Below are 16320 nucleotides of genomic sequence, written 5' to 3'. Positions count from 1 at the left end.
GACATGATTTACCCAAAACACAGGATGCGATAAATCCCCACGGCCGTACGACACGGCCGTGGGTGAACTTGATAGGTGAACACGGGCGTGGAAATGGAAAAACACGGGCATGCCAGGGGCAAGGCTCGATTCTATTTCTTTGACACAGGCGTGAGACACACCCGTGCCGTTAAACTGTGGACAACAATACACGGGCGTGATACCCTAACACACCGGCGTGGGAGAAGCGAACAAAGCTAGGCACGACCGTGCGACATGGCTGTGTACCACACATGCCCCAGACACACGGGCGTGGGATAGTAGCCGGGGCACGACCTAAATTGCAAAATTCAAAAAACACGGGCTCACCTTCAGAGTACATGGGCGTGCCCTAGGCCGTGTGCACCTACCCTATATAAGCAAATCACTGTTCATTTTCTTCTTCCTTTCAAAACCCTAGCCAAAATCTCCCCTTCTCCACTCCCTAATCCCTATTCCGGCCACCATTCCCCAGATTCTCACTTCCCTAACCCCCAACCCTCCATAAAATCCACTCCCCTTGTATCAATCCTCACTTTCCCTTCTATTTTCCCTCCATTTTTTCTCCACACGGCTGTACACTCACGCCCCACGCCCGTGCTCGCCACCAACACGCCCGTACACCACCCTACAGCAGTTTTTGGTTCAATTTCTCAACCTTATTTTTCCAACTTGCATTACTACATTGGTATTCTATATGCCTTACAAAGATATTGCTACTGTTACCAATTTGTTCTGAATAAGTTAAGAATTTACTTTAGTATTTTCTATATTTGAATTGTTTAAGCTACTAAATAGCATATACTAGTTTTAGGATTTTTGCCTAACTAATGATGCATCTTTGATTCTAGTAAATGTTTTTGAATAATCATATAAATTTTTCACCCCTCGCTTGATATCATTAAATGTTAACACATCTTGGAACTACAATATCAATGCTCCTACATTTTCAGGTACCTTATGTCATCATCGAGAGGCAACAAGGTCGCGGTCCCATCCTCAAAGAGACGTAGAGGACTGGGTTCTTCCTCAGTACGTGCTATAGCCGAAGTTCGACACCCATTCCTTGAGTTTTCGCAAGCTTCGCAGGAGGAGCTATTTCAAATACTACGCACACGACCCCTCACTACAGGTCGTTGCATCGACTGGGCTACTATTACTCATTGGGTGTCGTCTTTATCAATTACTTTTCTTCAAGTCTTTTTCCAAATTTTCTCTTTGCTTTAGTTTAATCAGTTAATTAGTTTAATAAACAACCCCTATTTATTTCTAGGGTAAATAATAAAAAGATAGTTATTACTAGTACTTTTGGTTCCCTTGGGTACGATATCCTAGTCTTGCCATTACTATACTATTGTGCAATAGGTGCGCTTGCCTTTTCGTCGTGATAATAGTTAGTCTAGGTTTGATCTTCATTATAAATATTTATTACTTGTTACGAATCACGCGATCAGCATTCTTAGTTTAGTAATTAGTTTAGATAAAACAAACCCCTTTATGTTTAGGCTAGATAATAAGGAGAAAGTTAATACTAGTACTTTTAGTTCCTTTGGGTTCGACATCCCGGTCTTGCCATAAGCCATACTACTGTTCAATAAGGTACGTTTGATTTTGTCATGATAATAGATAGTTTCAAGAACGGACATTCATAAATTATAAAACTTATCACAATTTGCATCACATCAATAACCCTAACACAAAGAGGGTAATATTATCATAGGATAAAATGAGACTTTTAGTAACATGTATAACCTTGGCCAAGAAGGTTTTAAGGGCACACTTATGTCATGTTAGTTATTTAAGGAAAATGTGAGTGTGAATAGATGTTTGAGGGTGACTAAAGGCTTGGAAAAATACCTTTAAAATGGTCTACACGAGTAGACACACAGGCATTTGTTACACACGACCGACCCCTTGGGTGTGTCGCTCAATCATGTGTCCCTTGCACTTAAAATTTTTAGGTCAGTTTGCATGGTAGTAAACACACAGGCAGAGACACGGTCGTGTGGAGAACCCGGCCTAGCACACGAGCGTGTGCCTTGGCCGTGTCCCCTAGATGGATGATGACATCATAAACTGAATATCCAGATTTTTGGAAACGGGCAATGACACGGACGTGTCTAGGCCGTGAGAAGACACGGGCCAGGGACACGGATGTATGCTCGGTCGTGTGAAAATCCAAGTAGGTTCGAAATGAAAAATAAATTCTAATAATTCAAAACGGGTAAGGGACACGAGCGTGTCCCAATGCACAAGAGGTGTGAGGCTTAAACCTAAAAATTTCCTTAAGTTTTCTAAACTTCTCGGTTTAGTTCTGGATCGCTTTTAATGCATGTTTTGGACCTCGTAGGTCTATAATAGGGACTATATGATTTTGTTTGATTGGTTTTAAATTGAAATGAAATTTTTATAGCTTGTATTTTCTGGAAGTGTCCCGTTTGTGTATGGTAATGCCTCGTACCTTGTCCCGACCTCGGGTACGGGTAAGGGGTGTTACATTTAGTGGTATCAAAGCTACGGTTTAGTTAATTCTCAGACTAACGTAGTATGTAACGAGTCTAGTTATACATGCCATTATACAAGTTATGATAGTGTGACATCTCCTAACCCTTTATATTGCATTTAGATATAGTAAATATCTTCCGATCAAGCCCAAGATGAGCCCGAGGGAGTTGAGAGCCTTGCACTAGCTTTCATACAATGAGCTACTTCTAGTAGTTGTAAAATGCCTATGTCTGAGGGCTAAGAAGAGACGAAGGCTACTTTTTTTAGATAATGGATGAATGGTTTGGGGATTACTTGAGAAATCACCCTAATATACCACGACCTCCTCCGCCTTCTGGTCGACCTGAAGAAGAAGTGCCACAAGGTATGGCACCTGTGAGAATCAATAAGGCCCTAGTGGATAAGCTTAGGAAATATGGAGCCGGGGAGTTTAGGACCACTATTGATGATGACCCAGAACGTGCTGAGTTTTGGGTTAAGAAATCCTTGCGGGTTCTTGACGAGCTATCGTGTACTCCTGATGAGAGTTTGATGTTCGATGTTGCTATTGAATGACACTGCATACCACTAGTGGAAGATTGTATCCTCAGTGGCACCGAGAAAGAGTATCACATGAGAATTTTTCCAAATTGAGTTTAAAAAGAAGTACATCAGTCAGAGGTCCTTAGATTAGAAGTGAAAGGAGTTGCTGAAACTCAAACAAGGAAATAGAACCGTGTCAAAATACGAAAGAGAATTCGTAAGGTTAAGTCAGTATATGAATGAATGGGTTCAAATAGAGGCAGAAATGTATAAATGCTTCGAGGAAGGTCTGAATGAAGAATTTAAGTTGTAAATTGGGATCCCCGTTGCTACATTAGCTGATCAAGCCAAGACAGCCGAAGAGCTTAATAATGAAAGAAATCATGCGAAGAGAAGCTCGAGTTTTAAGTAAAAGATCCAGCGGTAAGACGCACTCATTCCTCATGAAGAAATAGAGAGGTCAACAAGAACGCTCCACTACATCGGTGGGATATTCGGGTACAAGAAGTTCTAAGTGTCACAACCCGAAGTCTTCTTCCTCTATGGTGACTAGTGTGGGAAATGTAGATGATCAAAAGCTGAGATATACAAGTTGCAACAAGTTTCATTTCGGAGAATGTCGAATGTGGAGAGAAGCATGCTATAGATGTGCTTCTCTTGACCACTTCCTTAGAGATTGCCTGGAGCGAGCTGATAAAGAGGTTGAATTAGCTCTGAAGCTGAATACTCCGTTTTCCTGAGGTAGACCTCCACGACATTCCTGAAGTGCAAGTGGCAACCAAATTGTGGCCAAGGATACTACTGCAAAATCAAAGGCTCAAGCCCCAGCAAAAACTTATGCAATATGCGTTAGAAAGGAAGCCTCAGCTCTTGATGTCATTACAGGTATATTTTCTATCAATGATACTCATGTTATTGTCTTGATCGACCCAGGATCAACCCATTCATACATTTGCACGAAATTAGTGTCTAGCCTGAACATGTCTGTGGAACCAACAAAATTTGTGATTAAGGTGTCAGACTCTCTAGGTAAGTTTGTATTAGTAGATAAAGTTTGTAAGAATTGTCTTTTGACGATTCAAGGTCATTATTTTCCGGTTGACCTTATGCTTTTGCCTTTCGATGAATTTGATGTAATACTTGGCATGGATTGGTTAGGCATTCATAATGTGATAGTAAATTTTGGTAGCAAGTATATTTAATTGAAATGTTCAGATGGCGAAATTCTCTGAGTTGATTTAAGTGAGTTGAGTACACCATCTGTTGTGAGGCTCAAAATATATGAGAAAAGGGTATGAAGCCTACCTTGCTTTTGTACTGAATACCAAAGAATCGAAGTTGAAGATTGAGTCGATACCAATAGTGCGTGAATATCCGAATGTGTTTCTGGAAGAGTTGTCTGGTTTGCCTCCGATTAGAGAAGTAGAGTTTGGTATTGAGCTAGTACCAAGAACAACACCTATTTCTATTGCCCCGTATAGGATGGCACCAACTGAGTTGAAAGAGTTAAAAGCACAGTTCCAAGAACTGACAGACAAGGGTTTCATAAGACCAAGCTTTTCTCCTTGGGGTGCTCCCGTATTATTCGTGAAAAAGAAAGATGGTTCGATGAGATTATGTATAGACTACCGATAACTCAATAAGGAAACTATTAAGAATAAGTATCCGTTGCCAAGGATTGATGACTTGTTTGATCAGTTGAGGGAAGCCACTATGTTTTCAAACGTGCCTAAAATATTTCAGCCATGCCTAAGACTACTTTCAAAACGAGGTATGGCCATTACGAATTTCTTATGATGCCTCTTGGGTTGACGAATGCTCTAGCTGTGTTTATGAACTTGGTGAATAGGATATTTCAGCCATACATAGACAAGTTTGTTGTTATATTGATAAACCATAATTTATACATATTTCTATCCCATGTTTAGCACATTTTATGGATGATTTTTCCTTAAAATTGGTGAATTCGATGCTCCTAATTCCTTAATTTCATGTTTTACACTTAGGTGAGCATAGGAGAGTGAAAGGAACAAGAAATGGGCCAAAACGAAGAAAATGGGCCAACGTACGAAATCAACACGGCCTGGACTTCCTCACACGGGTAGATCACATGGTCGTGTCCCTTTGGCAAGGTCAAAGCACGATTTACACGTGTAGATCATACGTCTGTGCCTATTTAACAACTTTGACCATGGCCTTAAGCAATCGTACACGGGCGGGTCACACGGGCGTGTCTCTGCCGAGCCCAAGTTTAGTCCAATTCGAAAAAGGCCAATTTTGAGGGCTCTTAGGCATTCCAAATCCTATAAATACACCTTAGAAGAGGAGAAGAGGGGCAACGCAGAGAAGGAAGCAAGGAATTTCTCAAGAAAAGTCGATCGATCCATCTCAGAAGTCGGATTCACCATCAAGACTGAAGATCTCCCTTCAAATTCCCCCAGGAGTTTTGTTATTTTTATTCTTTTGAGATGTGTTCTTTCCTTAGCATGAGCTAAAACCCCTAAATACCTAAGGGGAATGAAACCTAAAACGGCTCTTATTATTATTATGTGAATTGAATGATAAATATTTAACTTGTTCTTAATTATGTGTTCTTAATTCTTGTTTTGATATTCCAGGATATTGATTCAAGTTAAGCTCTTATTCAGAGGAGGAATAGACCTTGTCTAAGAGTAAATTTGTCATAATTAAGCAGAGTTGGTTGCGCGCCTAGAGATAGGGTGACAAGATTTTACTGGATTAGGGTGAAACCTAATAAGGGGATCCATAGATCGAGTTAATGCAGCCCTAGGGCGTTAATTAGAAATAGATTTCAATTATTCAAAACTAGGGTTAGAAGTTGTTAGTCTCGAGAGAGATAATAATATAACTTAGGGATCTTTACGGAACAAGTTGAATGAATAAATCATCTGATTCAGAGTCAAATAACAAGTGAAGTCTAGGTGGATTTTTCCTTAGGTATTGTCTTAATCAATCGAGTTTTACAAAAAGTATTTTCCCTAAATTTCTCTTCTGTGATTTCTTAGTTTAATTAATCAGTTAGATAAACAAAACCCTTTTACTTTTTAGGCTAGATAATAAAAATATAGTTGATACTAGTCCTTTTAGTTCCTTTGGGTTCGATAATCCAGTCTTGCTAAAGCTATACTACTGTTCGATAGGTACACTTGCCTTCATTGTGATAATAGTTAGTTTCAAGAACGAATCATTCTAAATAATTAAAACTGCTCACGAATATCACGTATCATGTATTTATTAATAATATCCTGATTTATTCCAAGGATGAGACCGGACATGCCGAGCATTTGAGAAATGTCTTATAGACTTTACGAGATAAGAAACTATATGCTAAGTTTAGCAAGAGCGAGTTTTAGCTCCGAGAGGTCGAATTCCTCAGTCACATTGTGTCAGGTGATGGCATCCGAGTTGTTCCGAATAAGATTTCTACCATTGTTGAGTGAAAGCCATCGAAAAATGTAACTAAGGTTAGAAGGTTTTTGTGCTTAGCCGGTTACTACCGACACTTTATAAAGGGATTCTCTATGATTGCAACTCCTTTGGCAAGGTTGCTGCAAAAATATGTTAAGTTTGAATGGTCAAAAGGGTGCCAACAGAGTTTCGAGAAATTGAAGATGTTGCTAACTGAAGCTCCAATTTTAGTGCAACTTGAGATTGGAAAAGAATTTGTGGTTTACAATGATGCGTCCTTGAATGGACTGGGTTGCGTGCTTATGCAAGAGGGCAAAGTAATAGCTTATGCTTCGAGGCAACTGAAGTCACACAAGAAAAATTATCCAACACAAAACTTGGCGCTAGCTGCCATTGTTTTTGCCTTGAAGATTTGGAGACACTATTTGTATGGTGAAACTTGCCACATATTCACCGATCACAAGAGTTTGAAGTGTTTGATGACTCAAAGGAAATTGAATCTGAGACAACAAAGATGGTTAGAGCTGATTAAAGATTATGAGCTGATAATTGATTATCACCCAGGAAAGGCGAACGTGGTCACTGATGCTCTGAGTAGGAAGTCCTTGTTTGCATTGAGGGTTATGAACACACGATTGGCATTTTCTGATGATGGTTCGGTTTTGGCAGACTTAAGAGCCAGACCGACATTCCTACAAGAAATTTGCGCAGCTCAGATCAATGGTAGTGACTTGCAAGTCAAGAGAGCATAATGTAAGTCGGGTGTTAAATCAGATTTTTAGATTAGTTCTGATGGTTTCTTGATGTTCAGAGATAGGGTTTGGGTACCCAAAAATGATAAACTTATCCGAAAGATTTTGCAAGAGGTACATGATAGCAGTTTGTCTATTCATCCGAGAAGTACCAAGATGTATAATGATTTAAAGACAATGTACTGGTGGAATGGCATGAAAAGAGACAGCTCTGAATTTGTGTCAAAATGTTTGATATGTCAATAGGTTAAAGCTGAACACTAATTACCTTCAGGTTTGTTACAGCCTGTGATGGTCCCCGAATGGAAATGGGATAGGATTGCCATGGACTTCGTGACTAGATTACCATTAACCCCGAAAAAGAAAGATGCTATTTGGGTTGTGGTTGATAGACTAACGAAGTTGGCTTATTTCATCCCGATACGGACTGATTACTCACTTGATAAATTGGCCAACTTATACATATCTGAGATTGTAAGATTACATGGGGTACAATTATCGATCATCTCAGACATGGACCCGAGATTCTATTCAAGATTTTGGAAGAAACTACAAGAAGCCTTGAGTACAAAATTAAGTTTTAGTACGACATTTCATCCACAAACTGATGGTTAATCTGAGCAGACAATTCAGACTCTCAAGGACATGTTATAGTGTTGCATTATTGAATTTCAGGGTAGTTGGGAAAAATACATACCTTTGGTGGAATTTGCCTACAACAACAGTTTCTAGATGAGTTTAAAAATGGCACCATATGAGGCGCCAGAAGCGCAGAACTCCATTGTATTGGACAGAGTTAAAGGAAAGTCGGATTCATGGAGTTGATTTAGTCAAGCAAACTGAAGAAAAGGTTAAAGTGACACGGGACTGTTTGAAAATGGCATCGGATAGGCAAAAGTCATATGCTGATTTGAAGAGAAAAGAGATTGAGTTTCAAGTCAGACATAAAGTATTGTTGAAACTGTCTCCATGGAGAAAGGTCTTGAGATTTGGTCGAAAGGAAGGTCTTGAGATTTGGTCGAAAGGGCAAACTGAGTCCAAGATTTATCGGGCCATATGAGCTTACCGAAAGAGTTAGACCGCTAGCGTACCGATTAGCATTGCCTTCCGAATTGGAAAAGATTCATAATGTGTTCCATGTGTCCATGTTGCGTAGATATAGATTGGACCCCTCACATGTGATTTCACCGACTGAAATTGATATTAGATCGGATAAGACTTATGGTGAAGAACCGATAAAGATTTTGGTTCAAGAAGTCAAACAGTTGAGGAACAAAAATATAGCCTTAGTGAAAGTTTTATAGCATAGAAATCGAGTGGAAAAAGCCACATGGAAACCTGAAGAGGCAATGAGAAGTCAATATCCGAACCTGTTTACTGGTAAGACTTTTGAGGACGAAAGTCCCTAAGGGGGGAGAAATGTAACATCCCAAAATTGGGCCTAATCAGAATAGTAGTTTTGGGACCACAAATCTGACATTAAAATATTTGTTTTATTATTATTATGAGGTCTTGGATATGAAATTAAACGTGTGTTAAAGTTTCATGAAGAAATTTGAAGTATAAGGTGTCCAATTAGAAATTAGGGACCAAATTGAATAAATTGCAAAACTTGGGTTATAGAAGCAATTAGTATGAAATTTCTATGGATTATTAATTATGAGGCCATAAATAGCATTTTACCCAATTTTTAAATTTTTAGACAAAATGGGCATACATGGAAAATTTTTGAAAGGTTATTAAGGAATGACATTTTGGTCACTTGGTAATAAAATTAATAAAAAGGGAAAAAGGAAGCAAAATTCAGCCATTTCTTCTCCATGGCTGCTTAAAATTAAAGGGTCTCCATAGCTAGGGTTTTCAACATTTTCAAGCTCAATAGTAAGTGGTCCCTAGCCCCATTTTTAACGTTCTTCGTATTTTTGAGATCCTCGTAACATGCTCTCTCTATTTCTACCCATATTTCAAGCTAGAGTTCATGTTTAGAAATTTACCCATGCATGAGATGCTTGCGTTTTGATGATTTACGGAGGAATATGAGAGTTTAAAGGATAGTAAACAACTTTTACTAAGTAGTTTTTCATGGAAATGGCTTAAGGGACCATTCTGTAAAAGTTGTGAAAATGGGTAGTAAAAATGTGAAATGAAAGAAAATGTGGACTACTATAAGCAAGAAAAATATTTGAGTAGGCTTGGGTAAAGAAAATGTGGACTGCTATAAGCAAGAAAAATACTCGACTAGGCTTGGCTAACTTAGAAATTTCATGCATTTCATTATACGAGCTTTAGGACTAAATTGTAAAAAGTGTGAAAGGTTAGGGGAAAATTGGTCATTTTTCCTGGGGGTGAGTCTTAAGCCGAAAATGAACATTTTGAGGTATTAATAATTTATTTTTATTGATATAGGCCCCAAGGAACCAATTCCAGAGGTCGACCGTGGAAAACGAAAGGTTTTAGAAAAATCGAAATATGAACCCGATATAATTACCAGGTAAGTTCGTGTCACTCGAAATAGACTTTTAATATACTTAAAAATGTATATTCATGTATGCATTATAGTATTGAAAATTTTTGTGACACAATACATGATAAATATTACGTTGATAAATGTCCTGGCTGAATAAAAGGATATCCGATGGATTCTCTAAACGAATTGATGGTAAAAAAGGATCTAGCCTGGACGAGTGTTCCTTTAGTGATAAAGTCTCCCGAAGAATAAGTGTGCCGAAATGGATTTAGACTAGACGGGAAATCGGATTAGGATCTGAATTTAGCCTAGACGGGTAATTCAGATCCGAGCTCATTAGAGCACATGCCGATATAAGGGATTTAGCCTGGACTGGTAATCCCGAAATTGCTCTATGAGTCTACATTATGGGGGATTTAGCCTAGACTAGTAATCCCGCTATAAGAGCGAGGTCCAAGGAGTGCATACTTAAAATGGTCACTTGCACAATTTGATGGTAAATGGGATATCCATCAAGATTCCGAGGAATTCAACGGGACTAGAATGAGAATGAGAATGGAAATGCTTGAATTGATGAGCTTATCTAAGACTAATGTTATAATGTATTGATATGAGACTAACTTGATTATTGACTACATGTGATAAGGAAATTATACTGTGCATGGTGGCATAAATATCCTTATGGTTGTATGATAAATAACCGGTAAGTTTACCTTTCTGTTATTCGAACTTACTAAGCATGTAAATACTTATCCCCTCTCTTTTCCCTTATTTTACAAAGCTCGCTGGCTCGTGAAGGTTGGAAGTCAATCGAAGAAATCATCACACTATCTAATTGTCTTGCTTTGGTATATAGAAACTTTTATTTTGTTATAATGGCATGTATAGGATTCTTGGTCATTTTGTTATATGTGTCATTTGGCTAGCCAATGTAAAGGCTTGAATGATATACTTATTCATTTTGTATATGACCATGAGATATGCCTCATTTTGATGTAGGTTGTAAACCTACTAAATGTGCATGATTATGCTTGAATGTTTCATGTGAATGCCTATTGTGTTATACCATGAATAGATATGTGAAAAGTGGCCATATCACTTGGAAATGGTTTAGGTCATAATGGACATGAGTTATAAAATGTGCCAAGTACAAAAATATGTGATTGTTGAAATGGTAATCCTAACACAAAGAGGGTAATATTATCATAGGATAAAATAAGACTTCTAGTAACATGTATAACCTTGGCCAAGAAGGTTTTAAGGGAACACTTATGTCATGTTAGTTATTTAAGGAACATGTGAGTGTGAATTGATGTTTGAGGGTGACTAAAGGCTTGGAAAAATAGCCTTTAAAATGGTCCATACGAGTAGACATACGGACATGTGTCTAGGTCGTGTGTGACACACGGCCAACCCCTTGGGCATGTCGCTCAGCCTTGTGCCCCCTGCTCTTAAAATTTTTAGGTCAGTTTGCATGGTAGTAAACACACGGGCAGAGACACGATTGTGTGCCTTGGCCGTGTGCCTCTAGATGGATGATGATGTTATAAACAAAATGTCCAGGATTTTGGACATGGGAGATGACACGAGCATGTCTAGGCCGTGTGACGGACACGGGCGTGTGAGGCTTAAACCTAGAAATTTCCTAAAGTTTTCTAAAATTCTCGGTTTAGTTCTGGATCGGTTTTAATACATGTTTTGGACCTCGTAGGTCCATATTGGGGATTATATGATTTTGTTTGATCGGTTTTAAATTGAAATGAAATTTTTATAGCCCATATTTTTTGAAAGTGTCCCGTTTGTGTATGGTAATGCCTCGTAACTTGTCCCGATTGTGGGTACGGGTAAGGGGTGTTACAATTTCAATGTTAGTTAAATTGGATGTTTAATATATTGTTTTAACATAAATGAATCTATATAAATGTATCCATGCTTTGATGAGTTGATAGATAATGAGTCCCGTTTGAACCTTAGGATTTCTTAGGATACAAATGACATGCCACTAGGGGTTTCATGTTTCGAGTTCTGGTCTTGAATGTCCTATAGATTGCTGAGGTCCTGCATTTGTTATGGATTCTCCATAGCTTGTGTGAGCAGCATCCTGTAGCTTACATTCTGACCCACATCTCATGTGAGCAGGCCCATTTCACAACCCTTGTGAGCATTGATGTAAAGGAAATGTTACAGTTATATGTAAAGGCACGCTATGTGTGAGCTTTCTCGGGTATCCGATGTAATTTTAGATGGTTCAACGGGTACGAAAAGGAAATGAAGGGGTAAGTATGCAAATGGAATGAATCATGATCTTACGATTTAATTCATTTTTATCATAAACAAGTGTACTAACTTGTGAGTTTGATGATGTTGTATAGGCTTATACTAAGCTTATGGCACTGGTAATGTTTTATGCTCAATCTATGAATTGTATTAATGAAATGGTAAGTTATATTTAAGTTTATATGAGCTTACTAAACGCGCATTACTTACATAGTTACTTTCCTTTGTTTTATAGATAATCAGAAGCTCGACTGGTTGGAAGCTCGTCGGAGCCCTATCACACTATCCAACAATCATTTCAGTAGATTTTGTGTATTTTGGCCTATGTTAATAATGGCATGTATATGATCTTTGTAATATATGTTTTAGTATGTTTAAGTTTTTGAGGTTATGTTTGTTTGGTGCACTTTAATGCCTTACCAAGATATGTCATATTGGTCACTTTTAAGTTCTTGTAAATAAGGTTCTTTCGGTAAGTTTTGATGGCTTACAAATGGTCATGTATGGTAGTTAATTGAACTAGGGTATTATGCTTGGGAAAATGCAATATTGACTTGTTTTTGGTAAGTAATGTTTTGATATAATTGTGGTGCCTTTGAATGGCATATTGGTTAGGTGATTTAGGATGTTTGGAATGGTATGTTTATGTGTGTTTGAATGATGTTTGAATCCTTTGAATGTGTGCTCAAATGGTTTGAATGGTTAGGTATGAATTGGACTTGAAATAACTTGATTTTAGGAAATTTTTTGGGTTCACATGGCCTGGGACACGGATTGTCACACGGCCGTGTGTCATTTGTAAAATTTTAACGTTTCAAGTCAGTAAGTTACACGGCCTGCGGTATGACCGTGTGGCCTTACTCAGTGAGTTACATGGGTTGGGACACGGCCATGTGTCCCTAGTACGATTGTTAGATGGCTTGGACTTTGTCACACAACCGTGTGACCCTCTTTTTTTACATTTTTACATCTTTTTCTTAAAACTTCTATTTTGTTTTGATTTAGTCTCGAAGTGCTTTTAAGTTATTTTTAGGGCCTTGAAGGCTGGATTTAGGGATAAAATGCATATGGTTGATTGGTTTATAATTAATTTTAATTTATTTGATATTATGATGATAAATGTTTTCCGATTGGAAATTAATGCTCCATAACTCTAATCTGATGACAAAGACGGGTTAGGGGTGTTACACTTGTCCCAAAAATGCGATAAGGGTGTCTCGACACTAAACTCACGTCTCGACAATGTTCGCTGTAACAACCCATTTTTGGTAAAATTGGAACAGTGGTTTCGAGACCACAAATTGCATTTCAGAAGAAAAAATATTTTTATATTATTTTATGGTCTATAGTATGATAGTAATGTCGTATAAAAATTTCATAAAGAAATTTTACTGATTACCTTTTAATTTGATAAAGGACAAAATTACACAAAGTGCAAAAGTTGAATTCTAATAGCTAAAAGGATTAAATAGCTATGAAATTCAAAAGTTGAGGTCCTTATATGGAAAATAGGCCATTAAAAATGCTTAGTGGTTAAGGATGATGATTCATCCATGGAAAATAAAATAAAGAAAAAGGATGAAATTGGAAAGTGAAATAATAAAAGATGATAAATGATAAAAAAAATAAAAATATCATCATTTATATCATCTTTCCCAAATTAAAAGCACGGAAACCCTAGCCATGGAAACCTAAGCTCAAGACAACTTATTTTGCTTGATTAGGTAAGTATTCTTGCTCGTTTTTAATTATTTTTATATTTTCGAGATTATAATAGCTTAATCTAACTATCTCGGGGATTAATTTGTAAAGTTATCAAGGTACTAGGGTTTTTCCGTCGATGAACATAGATGAGTTATGAAGTTTTATGGTAGAAAATGAAAGGTTGTTGATAGATAAACAACTTTTGTAAATGAGGTTTTGATGAAATTATGATTTGGGGATTAAAATTAAAAGATGTAAAATTCATGGAAAATTTCTGAATTTTATGAAATGCATGGGCTATAAATTTTACATATAAAAATCGGCTAGGGTTGGAATAAGGATTAAATTGCATGAATTTCATTTTTCGAGCCTAGGGATGAAATCGTTATTAATTAAAAGTTTAAAGGCAAAATGGTAATTTTGCCTAAGATGTGAATTGAATTGAAATGAACATGAATTAATGTTAAATTCATTCATATAGATTCGGATAGACCAAATTCGGAGTTAGAATAAGGAAAAGAGAAAATGTCAGATTAGTAGATTTTACGTACACGAACATTAGTCGAGGTAAGTTCGTGTAACTAAATTGTGTATATTTATATGTTTGAATTAAATGTTGCGTATGTGAATTGTATAAATGCCGAACATATGAAATTGGTTACATATCTGACAAAGCCCGATAAATATTAAATCCTATTTGAAAAATGGAATTCGATGGATACAGGATTTCCCGATTAGTTGTGGTCCTGCATGTGTTGCAGACACACCACAGCTCCTACAAGCATCCCTTTATAAGCCTTCTCGAGCTTCTCGTTATATGGTTCCTACGATCATCCTGATCGGTAGTGATCTTGCATGTGTTGCAGACTATCGCAGCTCTTTGTGAGCATCCTGTTATATGATCGGTTATGATCCTGCATATATTGCGGACACAAATGAAGTTCTTTGTGAGTGTCCTGATATGGCTTGCTTGAACTTCCCAATATATGGCTATCTAGAGCTCCTGATTAAAGGCTCTTCGTGAGCTTCCTGATTAAAAGTTCTTTATAAATTTCCTAATTATGGCTCTTATGAGCTTCCTATTATATAGCCCGGATAAGCTTCTTGATAGGCTCGTTGTGAGCTTTCCGATTAATGGCTCTTTGTGAGCTTCCTATTATATGGCTTGAAAGAGGATTTCCCAATTATGTGCTTTAAAGAGCACTCCTGAATATGAATTGATGGATTTCTGATTGATAAGTGATATTTGTGACAGGTTTTAAAGATTTATGAAAGAATCATTCTTGAGACTAACTTATTATCACGATTAAGGCAAATGTACCTATCGAACAATAGTATAGTTCAACAAGATCGGATTGTTGAACCCAAAGGAACTACGAGTACTAGTATTTACTTTCTTTTTATTATCTAGCCTAAAAATTAAGAGGTTTGGTTATCTAAACTAATTACTAACTAAGAATGCACAGAAAGAAAAGTTGGGAAAATACTTTTGGGAATATTCGATTGATTAAGACAATACCTAAGGAAAAATCCACCTAGACTTCACTTATTATTTGACTCTGAATCAGACGATTTATTCATTTAACTTGATCCGTAGAAATCCCTAAGTTATATTATTATCTCTCTCGAGACTAATGACGTCTAACCCTAGGTTGCATAATTGAAATCTCTTTCTAATTAACACCCTAGAATTGCATTAACTCTTAGACAGGGTCTATTCCTCCTCTGAATAAGAGCTTAGCTTGAATCAATATCCTGGAATATCAAAACAAGAATTAAGAACACATAATTAAGAACAAGTCAAATATTTATCATACAATTCAGATAATAATAACAAGATCCGTCTTAGGTTTCATTCCCCTTAGGTATTTAAGGGGTTTAGTTCATACTTATGAAAGAAAACATCTCAAAAGCATAAAGATAACAAAATATAAGAAAACCCAAAACTCCTAAAGGAACTTGAAGGGAGATCTTCAGTCTTAATGATGAATCCGACTTCTCAGATGGATCAATCGGCTTTCCTTGAGTAATTCATTGCTTCCTACTCTACTTCTTTTCTTCTAAGTGCCTCCTCAGGTGTTTAAATAGGCTTTAGAATGCCTAAGAGCCGTAAAAATTGGCCTTTTTCGAATAGGACTATACTTGAGCTCGGTAAGGACACGCCCGTGTGATACGCCCGTGTGCGATTACTCCAGTCCATGGTTAAGGCTGTTGAATAGGCATGGGCGTGTAGTCTACCCGTGTAAGTCGTGCTTCAATCCCGCCAAATGGACACGACCGTGTGACACGCCCGTGTGAGGACCCACGTGGGTCTATTTTCTCCGTTTTCGGCCGGTTTCTCGCTCTTTTTACTCTCCTATGCTCTCCTAAGTATAAAACATGAAATTAAAGGATTAGGAGCATTGAATTCACCAATTCTAAGGAGAAACCATCCATAAATGTGCTAAGCATGGGACAAAATATGTATAAATTACGGTTTATCAAATACCCCCACACTTAAGCATTTGCTTGTCCTCAAGCAAAAATCCTCAACTCATAATCAAAATAAATTCTTCTCAATTTATAATCCCTATCAATAATATCTCAAAATAATCCATAAGCACTCATACATTGAAAATTCAACTAAAAGTACATCTAAGTTTCAAA

This window comes from Gossypium hirsutum, chromosome A10, assembly GCF_007990345.1.
Source record: "Gossypium hirsutum isolate 1008001.06 chromosome A10, Gossypium_hirsutum_v2.1, whole genome shotgun sequence".
Lineage (NCBI taxonomy): Eukaryota > Viridiplantae > Streptophyta > Magnoliopsida > Malvales > Malvaceae > Gossypium > Gossypium hirsutum.
The sequence above is the reverse complement of the archived record's forward strand: the minus strand, read 5'-3'. Positions refer to the sequence as shown.